The 13,049-nt window shown below is 46.5% G+C and overlaps 1 protein-coding gene across 4 annotated transcripts in view; it reads right to left on the bottom strand.

Annotated features, from left to right (window-relative positions):
- jcada (junctional cadherin 5 associated a) overlaps positions 1–12,524 on the bottom strand; it is a 96,194-nt gene extending 83,670 nt beyond the window's left edge. The window contains exon 1 of one of the 4 annotated variants that reach the window (XM_054751228.2): positions 12,390–12,524. The gene's annotated coding sequence lies outside the window, so the exon portion shown is untranslated. The other 3 variants (XM_054751231.2, XM_054751232.2, XM_054751229.2) reach the window with 3 other exon arrangements.
- Between the last annotated feature and the right edge of the window lie 525 nt (positions 12,525–13,049).

Below are 13,049 nucleotides of genomic sequence, written 5' to 3'. Positions count from 1 at the left end.
CCTCCTCGGAATGCGCATTGGTGGGATTGAGGAGCTCCTCAAAGTATTCCTTCCACCGTCCGACTATAGCCTCAGTTGACGTCAGCAGCTCCCCATCCCCACTGTAAACAGTGTGAGCGAGTTGCTGCCTTCCTCTCCTGAGGCGCCGGACAGTTTGCCAGAACCTCTTTGGAGCCGATCGATAGTCTTTCTCCATGGCCTCACCAAACTCCTCCCACGCCCGAGATTTTGCCTCGGCAACTGCCACTGCTGCACCCCGCTTGGCTATCCGGTACCTGTCTGCTGCCTCCGGAGACCCACAGACCAGCCACGCCCTGTAGGCCTCCTTCTTCAGCCTGACGGCTCCCCGAACCTCTGGTGTCCACCAGCGGGTACGGGGGTTGCCACCACGACTGGCACCGGCCACCTTACGACCACAGCTAGCAACAGCCGCCTCGACAATCGCAGAGTGGAACACGGCCCACTCGGACTCAATGTCCCCCACTGCTCTCGGGACGTGGTCAAAGCTCTGCCGGAGGTGGGAGTTGAAGACCGTCTTGACAGGTTCTTCTGCCAGGCGTTCCCAGCAGACCCTCACTATGCGTTTGGGTCTGCCAGGTCTACGCGGCATGTTCCCTTGCCATCTGATCCAACTCACCACCAGGTGGTGATCAGTTGACAGCTCCGCCCCTCTCTTCACTCGGGTGTCCAAAACATACGGCCGCAGGTCAGATGATACGACTACAAAATCTATCATCGACCTGTGACCTAGGCTGCCCTGGTACCAAGTGTACCGGTGGGCATCCTTATGTTCGAACATGGTGTTCGTTATGGCCAAACTGCGGCTTGCACAGAAGTCCAATAACAAAACACCGCTCGAGTTCTGATCAGGTGGGCCGTTCCTCCCAATCACACCCCTCCAGGTCAAGCTGTCATTGCCCACGTGAGCATTGAAGTCCCCCAGCAGGACAATGGAGTCCCCTGATGGAGCACTATCTAGCACTCGTCCCAGGGACTCCAAAAAGGGTGGGTACTCTGAACTGATATTTGGCCCATAAGCACAAACAACAGTCAGGACCCGTTCCCCGACCCGAAGGCGCAAGGAAGCTACCCTCTTGTCCCCCGGGGTAAACCCCAACACACAGGCAGAGAGTCTCGGGGCTAACAAAAAGCCAACCCCAGCCCTCCGCCTCTCACCCGGAGCAACTCCAGCAAAGTAGAGTGTCCAACCCCTCTCCAGGTCTCGGGTTCCAGAGCCAATGCAATGTGTCGAGGTGAGTCCGACTATATCTAGCCGGTACCGCTCAACCTCTGCCACAAGCTCCGGCTCCTTCCCCGCCAGCGAGGTGACGTTCCATGTCCCAAAAACTAGTTTTCTTGTCCGGGGATTGGACCGCCAAGGCTCCCGCCTTGGTCTGCCACCCGATTCACATTGCACCGGACCCTTCATGTTCCTCCTGCGGGTGGTGGGTCCACAGTTGGACGAGCCCATGTATCCGGTTCGGGCTGGGCCCGGCCGGGCCCCATGGGCGAAAGCCCGGCCACCAGGCGCTCGCTCACGGGCCCCAACCCCAGGCCTGGCTCCAGGGTGGGACCCCGGTAACCCTCCGGGCCGGGTACTCCGACTCTTCGTTTTCACCGCCATGAAAGATCCTTCGAACCGTTCTTTGTCTCACCCTTCACCTAAGACCAATTTGTCATGGGAGACCCTACCAGGGGCACTAAGTGCCCCAGACAACATAGCTCCTAGGATCATTAGGGCACTCAAACTCCTCCACCACGATAAGGTGACGGTTCAAGGAATGTCCTTTGGGAAATCTGGTGTGTTGAAGAATTCTACAAATTTGGCCCTCCAGCAAATCCAGCTGAAATAGATGGAGCCCAATAATATGAAAATAGTAAATGCAAAACTTTTTTCTTTTATAAGCCATAGGTTTTTGGTTTATTTTAATTTTATGCAGAATAGAGAAATTTTGATTCAAATATTATGAAGCTGTACAACTTTTTAATAAGGCCAGCATCTGAGACCCTTTCAATATTTTGTTCTTTACTTTGTTTCATAATAGTAACACATCTTTAGTATGAGGTTTTTGAGAATATTGTGTTCTTGGTTGATTGTATTGCTGTTGATTATTAATAGGACATAATAGTTAACTTGGTGTACTTGTTGTTACTAACATCTAAAACTACCTGAACTACATTTAGCTGCTCAGTTAATCCTATTCAGAAACCAATGAATTATTTTTTTTGATCTGTTGTAGCCCATGCACAAGTAAAACGAGGCCTTGCATCATCCTTTGGACTTTAGTTTATCAGTACATTTGGTGTTAGCTGCTACTTCTTGATTCTTTGTCTTGTTAAGCAACATTATTGGCTGATTATTCCTTCTATACACACACCAGCTGAGGCCACGGGTTAAAATTGGTCTGATTAATGAAAAAAAAAAACGGACTACTTTTTAAACACAGCTCTATAGACCAAAACGACTTTTAATTCCTAGAGTCCAAAGTTTGAAATGTTTATTGTGATGAATATAACGTTAACATCTGTTGAAGTTCACCACTACATTTTAATGTGTGTGCAGTATTTATAAAGTGCAAATATTATCCTGTGAAATGTTGATTACAGGAAAAAAAACTGCCAATTCAGTCAGTGTTGTTCTGTATTTTATTTCATTGTCTCATTTCCTTCCTTGACTCTGAGACCATTTTGTTTAACTTTAAAGCTATTATTTCAGTTAACATAATTAAATCATCTCTCTTATTCATCCCTTCCTCCCTCCATCCATCCCTCCATCCCTCCCTCGCTCCTTCCTACCCTCTCCCTCTGATTCACCCCTCCCTCCCTCTCCCTCTGATTCATCCCTTGTTCCCTCCATCCATCCCTCCCTTCTACCCTCCCTCTGATTCGTCCCTCCCTTCTACCCTCTCTCTCTTATTCATCCCTTCCTCCCTCCCTCCATCCATCCCTCCCCACTACCCTACTACATGTGATTAAATAGCCTTCTTTCAGCATTAACCACTTTTGTTGGGCTAACATAATTTACATGAGTTTGATCAACATTAATTACTAATGTTAATCTACTACTGTAAAATTAGTTGGATCAGCTTTATCAAATCAAGTTGGGTGCAAATGAGGAGATTAAGTAGGACCAAACTTATTGATTTAAGTTGGATCAAAATAATTCTACTTAGTTAAGTTGACCCTATCAAATTAAATAGGATCTAAATGTAGTCAACAAGTTGGCTCAACCTTGATGAATTGCTTTGGCTCAACACAAATACTTTAAGTTAGAATAACATAAATGTATGATGCTGAACTAAAGCAAACATAATCACGTGGCAAATCCTTTCCATGATTTTTTTATGTTCATTCAAAGAGTAATTTTTTTGGGTGCAGCAACAGAGTGTCTGTGTAGTCCACGAGAGTAAACACACTTCACACACAGAGAGAGCTTATTTCACCATGTTCAGGACATAGTGGATGTGGGGGTGGATGACATGAAACAAAAAAAATCAAATCACGATTTTGTTCTTGCAAAATCATATCACGACTGATTCACGATTTTTGTCTGTTTCGACAATTCAGATGTTTTGTAAGTTATTTACCAGTAAAATGCATAAAATGTAATACCTGTTCACAGAAAAGAAGATAAGACTTTTGATTTTTTTTTTAAATCTTAAAATTCTAATGTCTACCCATTCATCCATCTAATCACAGTTGAGAGCGAGAGATTCATGTCTCAAATGTCCCACAGGCACTTTCATGCTAGTGGCTGTCCACTGAAATTGAGTAAGGTGTGCTTCTTCAAAGATTAATAGTTCATGTCCGCATCTTAAAGCGTCAATTTTTAGAAAATATTCTTCAACTGAGCACCCCAGCTAAACCAACACGCTGCCTTAAACTTGCTCTGATTGGTTCATCGGTGTGTCTGTCATGCCAGCAGAAGCAGACTAGTAAATTGTGACTCGGCTGAGAAAAACTGAGCCTGAAATAATGGCCCAGGTGATAGAATGCAAATAGATGGTTCTAAGATCTGCAGCGTCACATAATCAATATGTGTAATGGGTATAACCTGAAGACCCGGAGATTCAGCCGGAACACAGCAGTAAAATGTTAAAGAAGGTTTTTTTTATTTCAAATGTGGGAGAATCACGGAATCGCAGAAGATTCTGCTGATAGGAAAACTGGAGACGGCGCAGCGTATGCTGCGATGACAGGGAGAGAGGATGGGCCTGTCTCAGTGGGAGATGAAATTATGGGTGTATCTCAATGCCAATAAACCTCGCCTTGATGTCTTGGCCCTGTCCTGGTTGCCTAGGAGATACGTCATCAGGAGCTGCCAAGACGTGTTCCAATGTTCATGTTCTACCGAGGCGTGTGTTCTCCGTTTGTTAGCCGTTTAGCTAGCTGAGCAAGGATAAATGGGAGGTGCCTTGTAGCCTAGCCTTGGTCAACAATTACCCAGAATACACCGCAGTATTTGGAAAAGGATGGCGGATCAGAAGCTGGCAGCTACTTCGGGGACAAATTCAAGTTTAAAAGTAAGTCAGCTAATTTAAAATGTTTTTTAGATCCTAAGAAGTTATCTATTGTTGGATAGTTGCTTAGTAGTTGCAGCTTCAGTGGCTAGCGGTAGTAACTCACTTTTTTTTAATTTAACAAATGTATACACAATTCAAAAAGTAAAAGGCTTGTTATATATTTATATTGAAACTAATACCTGTAAAATATAACGTTATCCCCCGTGTCACGTGACGTTACATGACTGCAGTGGAAGCCACAGTCACGTGATGCAAGTCTGTTCCATTTAACCGTTTTCTTTGACCAAGGAAGGACAGCGTCCTTGTAAGCAAGGCGCCTGGCCTCGCAAGACATCGCCTCGCAAGGCCAGGCGCCTTGACATTGAGAAACACCCTATATGACACGTCTCACCTTTATGTTAATATTGTTTTATTAGGCGCACTCCACTTTGAACGGCACCAATCCAGCAGCTGCTGCATTTTAATAACCAGAATTAAAAACCTTTATTTTGGTCCAAGATCATTACTGGGCTGGCCCTATTAAAAACGTTCAACACCCCTGCTTAGTAGACTTAATAAAGTATTTTTAAGCCAGTATAAAAATGACTGAAACACAAATATACATATTTGGCATTACTGACCAATATCTTTGATTTAATTTATTTGTTAAGAACATCAAGATGCATTACAGTGAACATTATAATAAAGTAAAATTTTCTAGCACAGAGAGGAGAGAACCCATAGAAGCACTGATTTGATCTCATTTCAGAGAAAAACAGAACAGGTCAGATGCACCTAATGAATAAATTTACTAACATAAACTCAGGGATCTGTTTCTTTGCTTCATTGTTATGATACTGAAAATATCACTAATGCGGATCAAAGGAGATACACAGATGAATGCACCTCTTATTTATTATTTGAAAATTGGAAGACAAGTTGGTCTTCCCTACATTTACTGCAGGTAGCAGAGGAAAAGATTTTTTCTATTGATACAAGGAATTTACAGAATCATTTAAAATTTAAACAGGGGAAGACTGCAGGAGGGAGCAGTAAAATACAGGGGGTCCCCAGCAAAAACAAGAAACTTTACGAGTCTGATGAAATCTGCTGATTTTTCATCAGGCAGTCACGGGGCAGCTCCAACGACCCAGTGGCTATGCAAACTAGCAGTGGGTCAATGTTATCGAGCTCAGTCCGGCTCGGCAGAGGATGAACAAGGCAAAGTCGTGCTCTGCTTTGAGAAGTTTTATTTTTCCGCTTCAGAAGAAGTGTCTAAAGTGTTTTTACGCTTTCTCCGAGACATGTCACGTCGCTAAGTTGTTAGCACTGCGCGCTAACTCGTCAATAGTGCAGCGTAGCCTGCTGGAGGTTTTAAGGGTTCATATCGAAAACACTCCACCTCTCACGCTGCTCACACATCGATCTTAAGTTGTCGCTGTTGCGCTCACACTGTAATACGGTGTAATTAGATGCGGTTAAAGTCAGACATGCAAAACAATAAATTTTACATAAATAAGTGACGCTTAGCCTGACGGGGGGAGGAAAACCTGGCAGGCTGCCAGGCTGATGAGCACTGGGGTAAACCCTGATTGCCAAGATCGTCAACATTCATCTATCTTAATGCTGTTGAAACATGTAAACCAAAAAGCATTAAATCCACTGCTACCTTCCTAATTTGAACTCAGTAACTTATGCTGTAACTTTACCTTGCCTAGGGGGACCGTATTTCCAAAAAAGAGGACATGAGATCTGTGCTACTGATGACGTCACACTATGGCAACACCACACAAACACGTTGGGACCCATTTTTTTTCCAGGAGAAGAGCTAAAATTAATATCAGATTCCACCAACAAAAAGGCTCTAAAACAATTCATATGTAAACATTCTGCATATTTATTGCAACATCCCAGTTTTCTGCTGCTTTAGTGCTGCAACAACGTTTTATTAAGAAGAAATCGTTATACATTTTGTTTGACCACAGCATCGGCACGCTTCCTGTGCACAGATTATTAAGGATTGGGGGTGGGGGGCTCCGTTTTGCCTTGACCCCCAAAATGCCTTGAAACGGCCCTGGGTGTGTGACTGAGTTTTGAAGGTGATCTGAATTGTATCAGATGTATAAATAGTACATGTGAATAACTTATTGTTTTATAAAACGTGTAGTGGAGATAAATCTACCTACATTTTACTTTTCAACACTTTTTGTTTTCTTGTTTTTATTTAACTATTTCCTGTCCTGTCTGTCTCTCATCTTCCTGCATCTCCTCTAAACTCCCCAGATAAACTGCAACCTGGATTCTTACTTTTTCACCTCATCAGTTACTTCTGAGCAGATCAAAGGGATCTCCTGACCGCAAAGCGGAGAGCGCGTTTCGATGCTGCGTCAGTGAGGTGAAACACCGCAGCACACGATGAGCGGAGCGCGTCAGGAACGATTAAAAGACAGAATACCAGAGGATATGAACAGATATGAACGATCATTTGTTAATAATGTTTTGTTGCACCACTTTGAGAATGTGTCGTGCGCCGGACGCAGCGGGCGCACCAACGATCAGCGCTCTGCGTCTTCTCTGCTCAACAGAATCCCGCTACGCTGAGAGTCCATAAATATTGTAATATAGGCAGAAACTGGATCTTTTCCTGGAAGATATCTAGACCCCATAACTCGATCCCTGCCCCTGGATGAAAAATCGGACATTTTGGTCAATGTAGGGAACCCCCCGGACGCCCCGGACAGAGAGTGGAAAGTGGACATGTCCAGGGGAAAGAGGACGTATGGTCAGCCTAACCTTGCCCTGCCTGCTCCTCCTTGCTGTCTGCCGGCTGTGATCACAAGCAGCAACAACAGAGTAGTTCCCACTGCTTCTTCGGGAAACAGCGCAAAAAAAAAAATTATTATTACATGGGATCTTGTAGGCGTGGTGCTGGGATTTCAGCCATGGCGGGCTGCTATGGCAACGCCTATGTAAGGGAAACACTGCACTTTTGGTCAAGGGGGGTGCGTGACCGATGCAAGATGGCAGAGCCACCGCTCGTCAGCGCCCATAGGCAGTAGCGGCCACGTGGGGTCTATCAATGTGTAGGGGACCCAGCTGAGACGAGGGCATGGGGGGGGGGGGGGGCTGGATGGCCGACAGGATTAGTGTGTTAGGAAGCACGTCTAATTGGGTGAAGGTTGGCAGAATCACTCAGGTCAATGACAATAAATCTAACACAACAGAACACCAAAACTGAAGAAAAATTATTTACATCCTTCTTCACATAAAAGTAAATCTGCATTCGTCAGGGCTCTAAAACAGCAGCGCTGTGAATCACCAAACAGGCAATAAACCCTTTCCTAAAATAACCCACAGCAGCCGCACCTCTTCAGCACATTGTTCCCTGCTGTGGTCTGAAACTGACCCAAGTGGGTGTGCACTTGGCAGGACTCAGGCTGCATCTGTTAGAACCGTGCATGCCCTGCAACAGCAAGCCCATCACAGTCAGCAAACAGCAGCGTTCGGAAGATTGTTTATCTTTGTGACATCACTGCGTCCAGCGGATGGGCTGCCTCTCTTCCTGAGGAAGTGTAGCGTTTCGGGGGGGCTCTGCGGTGTCTCTGCTGGCTCCTGTTTATTCTGGGGTGGGGTCCGGGGGTGGTGGTAAAGAAATAAACAGCTCAAAGTGTTTCAAGGCGTATTCCACCAAGAGTGATGTGTTTCCCATTTCTGCAGCAATAAGACATGCAGACTCCCCATCTACCACCAGACACGCGTAACTCTGCAGACTCCATAGTTACAGAACCAGCAACAATTTTGGGTGAACTAAATCATTTCTGTGATTGTATCCCACACGTCGCTACTCATGCAGAGACACCAGCAGTGGAACACCATCAGTTTGTTTTGCTTTAGGAAAAGCAGGACTTCTCATTCTTTGCTTTGCTTTCAGTCAGGGAAATCAAAGGCTGGGGAGCAGCGTAGGATGTTGGGTGTGTTTGCTTCATCCCACCATATTCCAGCACATCACAGTCTGAAATATTCATCTGAAACTGCCGGGAAAGCAGCCCAACCCAACATCTGTGGTCCAGGTTTCATGTCCTATCCAGGCTTCAGAAGTAAAAGAGGTCTAGAGCAAAATGGAAGACTCCAAACGATTCACCACGGTGGTGAAAATCATGTCGGTCCTGGTCAGACGGCTGGTCACAGGAACAATTACCACAAGAATCTGCCATCGTAAAACTCAGAGGTTTACTATCGTACTTTCCTGACTAGCAGCACCAAAAATAATCTCAGCGGGAAGTCGCCAGAAAGCGTGTCAGACAAGCAGCAGAGTTTATCAGGTGGAGTCAGCATGCACTACCATGAGACAGGAGCCGTCTGGGGCCCTGACACACTTTGGGCTTGGGCCTACACTCGTTGTTAGCTTAAAAGTAAGGTCCCATTAGTCGTCACACATATTGATGTGTGTGTGACATTTGTTCTCCACATTTGACCCCCCATGCCCTGGGGGAGTGGTGAGCTGCAGGCACAACTGCACGCAGGAACCATGTGGTAGTTCAACCACCCCATCCAACCGCTTAATGCTGAGTATCAAGCAGGGAGGCACCGGGTCCCAATTTTCAAGTCTTTGATATGACCCGACTAATAAGGAAGGGTGGGACCCAAAAACTGGTTCTTGTTGAGAATCGGTTCCCACTGTTTCAATTCCTAGGAATCGTTTGCCATGTTTGATAACGATTCCTTAATCAGTTCTAGTCAGCATGAGAGATGCCAACACACGTAGCATAGCTTACACATTTACTCAGCAGGAAACACGGCGCCCAAGCAGCACAGCGTTGATGTTTCATCTCCACAAATAACACATGTGGAGGAGTTCCGCTGTGTGGTGAAGTTGCTAACGCTAACGGTTAGCTTAAACTAGCTGAGACATTCTCTGCTGTTTCCTGGACGCTAAACCACCAACAGCCTTCCCCGTCGTGAGTCCAGATGGGTGAGTCCATGAATGTGACGTAGATCTGTCAGGACTTCCTAATCCTAGAGTTTCACCAGAAGCTAATGCAGGAGATAGGTATAGGAGACCATTCTCATGTTCAGCCTGTATGACAAACTCAGATTATAATCAGAAAAAACATTTTAAAAATGTTTTTCATTCAACCACACCTTTAACAGAAAACCTCTTGAATAATATTTTAGTTATAAAATAACAGACAATGATGACCAGGGAGAGTTGCTCGTCTAGCTGAGCTGAGGTCAACGCCATGAGCTTCTGCTCGTCTGAGGACGTCCAACATTAATATCAGATTATTAGGACAAAAACAAAGGTGAACGTTATTAAACAAGCTAATCTGCGCAGCTACACAAGACCGTGCAGTTCCTGAGCCTGCCAAATTGGCTTCATGGTAATTAGTGTCTGTCAAGGTCTGGGGCTTTGCTAGAGATGACAGCAGCATGGTTTATCGGCCAGAAACACTGTGATCAAAGGGCTAGCACACAGCAGCTCTCTGCTAATCAGATGTGGACGCTACATGCCTCCTGCTTAGCGCTATGGAGGGGAAGGCAGCAAATAATCCAGCATAAACATGCCCTACCAACACAGATTCCACCTCATGCTTCAAACCTGAACAGATCAATGTCACATGCAACCGTGGATAAAAGTATTCACACACGGCGCAGCTGCTGTGATGGAAAGCCTGATGAATGTGGAAAACTGCTCTGTAATCACATAAACGTCAAGTGTCAGGGTTATCTCAAGGTGCTTCCTCTCCACAGCAGAAGGCAGATGTGGCCATCTGTCAAACATACGGAGATCCAGAGCCTGACTGCATGTAGAGGGAGTGCCCGTTTCATGCCCCAGATTCAGCCTCTCGCACTGGCAGACGTCAGTCGCATTCACACATATGTGGCTGGCTTCTTCCACCAGCATCCTCCTTCCTGCCTACGTCACCGCGGCTCTGACATCACAGCACGACATCAGGCAAGACCTCCGAGGGGATTCCTGTAGCCGGGCAAACATCAAAGGGTTTAGCAAGCCCACAGCAAACGCTGACGCACAGCTCAGAGCAGGAAGGACGCTGTCTGCTTTTATTGATGCATGCGCACATATGAGCACCTCCTGAAAATGGAATTAGTGTGACTGATATCAGAGCCTTAGAGGGCCTCTTCGGTTTTGCTGACCAGCCCTTTCCTCTAGCCCCTGGAAGGAATTAATGAGCCACACACACACACATGCACACACACACACACACACACACACACACACACACACACACTTTTCGTTCTCTGCTATGAACAGAGGTAATTTACTGGTTCTGGAGACATTTTTAAATCGATGCAGCTTCCATAGTTCTCTGCTGGCTGCACTGATAAATCTTAGACACTCAATAATAGAAAATATCTCTGATGACATTTACTAACAGCTTTAGGTTTGGGCTCACTGAGCTATGGAAGGGCAGCGTCTGTAGTCCTACAGAGTAAACAAGGCTTCTTCAATTGCAAAAATACAACCAATAGGGTGGGATGGTAAATCAGGGCAAAGTTGTTTATATCACTCAGCCCGGTGTGGTGTGTGTTTAGGGTTAGGGTGGTGTGTGTTTAGGGTGGTGTGGTGTGTGTTTAGGGTGGTGTGGTGTGTGTTTAGGGTGGTGTGGTGTGTGTTTAGGGTTAGGGTGGTGTGTGTTTAGGGTGGTGTGGTGTGTGTTTAGGGTGGTGTGGTGTGTGTTTAGGGTTAGGGTGGTGTGTGTTTAGGGTGGTGTGGTGTGTGTTTAGGGTTAGGGTGGTGTGTGTTTAGGGTTAGGGTGGTGTGGTGTGTGTTTAGGGATAGGGTGGTGTGTGTTTAGGGTTAGGGTGGTGTGGTGTGTGACTGCAGCAGAGTCAGGTGGATGTTTCCATGCATGGACGTAATTTGGGGGGGGGGGGGGGGGGGACAGGGGGGACATGTCCCCCCCCACTGGTTGAGCTCTAGGACCAAGCGGAAAACAACTGTTTGTTTTGAAGCCTGTTTCCCATTAGAGCATACTGTAAAGATACCCCCCCCCCCCTCCACACACACACACTCACTTCTAAAGTGAAAAGTATGTCCATGTTTCCATGTAGAGGAAGAGAGGTCAAACAGCAGCCATCATCATGCAGTCATGCTGCAGGTGTGACAACGTGACAAGATGCAAAACATCACAGTTGCCTAAACTTGGCCCACCAGTTAGTCTTCCCGTGCACGCGAACAGAAGCAGGACCTGTTCATAAGGTGTGGGTGTCTGATGGGCGCAGCTGTCTGTCCCCTTTCCAGGTGTGAGCAGAAACTTCTACATCCCTCAGAAGTGGTTCTCTTCACGAACACAACTGAACCTTTACAGCTGATGGGTGAAGTTCTCTGGTGCGGCTCGGCTATTCCACAAGGGAAAGCTGGAAGTGTGTAACCGATGCTCCGAACGCCAACATGTCGGCTTCAACCAGAACGTCCCATCATGCGAACATCAGAGCTGCGTAGTTAGGTAGTCATTTGGCCTCTTTTCCACTCCAGAGAGGAGCGCTAACGCTAGCCTGGCTAGCTCCATCAGCAATCTTTAACCTTCAGCTGAGAGACGCGCGTTCCCAACAGCCGCGCTTGCTTAGTCCGAGCACAGACACGCGCTGTCCCGCTGTCCTCGCCGTCTGATGAGGGACACGGTCTCTGTCCTGCAGGAAGCGCTCATCCAAGCGGCTTTGCGGCAGCTGCCTCGGCTGGACTAGTTGGAGGACCGCTGGCGGACCCAGATGCGACGCTCAGCTGGTCTGCTCCAGGTCTGCTCCCGAACAGCAGCCGCACGCCTTCTCACGCTGTGCAAGTCTCGTGACATTAACACGCACACGCACATACAAACAGCACACGTCTAACAACTGTAAAGCTGCTCGACTTGGAGCCACTTTTACCTGGGAAACGCGTGGTAAGCACCATCCTCCTCCTCCGATCCCTTAGCAGTGAAGCGCGCGCTGCCGCTGTGGACGGACTGATCTGAGATCTGCTGAGGAACAGAACAACCCTCCTCTGTGGAGACATGCCTCCAGGAACGGGTGTCTGCCCAGAAATACCAGCACTTTTTCCTCAGGAGAAACTTATTCACTGATATAGATCCATCCATTCATTTATCCATGTATCCATCCATCCACCGAGTCATATATCCATTCAATTAAATTCAAGTTTATTTATATAGCACCAAATCATGACAAGAGTCGTCTCAAGACACTAAACACAGTAAACATTCCAATACAAGTCAGCTCATTAAGCCAGCAGGTTACATCAAGTCACTGACTAGTGTCAGAGTCTTTACAGCAATCCTCACACTAAGCAAGCATGCAGTGACAGTGGAGAGGAAAACTCCCTTTTAACAGGAAGAAACGTCCAGAGGATCCTGGCTCAGTATAGACCCTTTTACTGTTTGTAAACAATATGACGTCAGCGAGAATGCGCGCGCAGCTTAGCAACAGAGAATGGCGTTGTGTCAGGCTTTATCAAGCTACGCTGCGGGGTTATCACCGGCAAATCTTGAATGTTATATTATTAAACTCACTTTAACGAATGGCAACAGACTT

This window comes from Nothobranchius furzeri, chromosome 7, assembly GCF_043380555.1.
Source record: "Nothobranchius furzeri strain GRZ-AD chromosome 7, NfurGRZ-RIMD1, whole genome shotgun sequence".
Classification (NCBI taxonomy): domain Eukaryota; kingdom Metazoa; phylum Chordata; class Actinopteri; order Cyprinodontiformes; family Nothobranchiidae; genus Nothobranchius; species Nothobranchius furzeri.
Note: the sequence above shows the minus strand (reverse complement) of the source record. Positions and strands in the feature narration are given on the sequence as shown.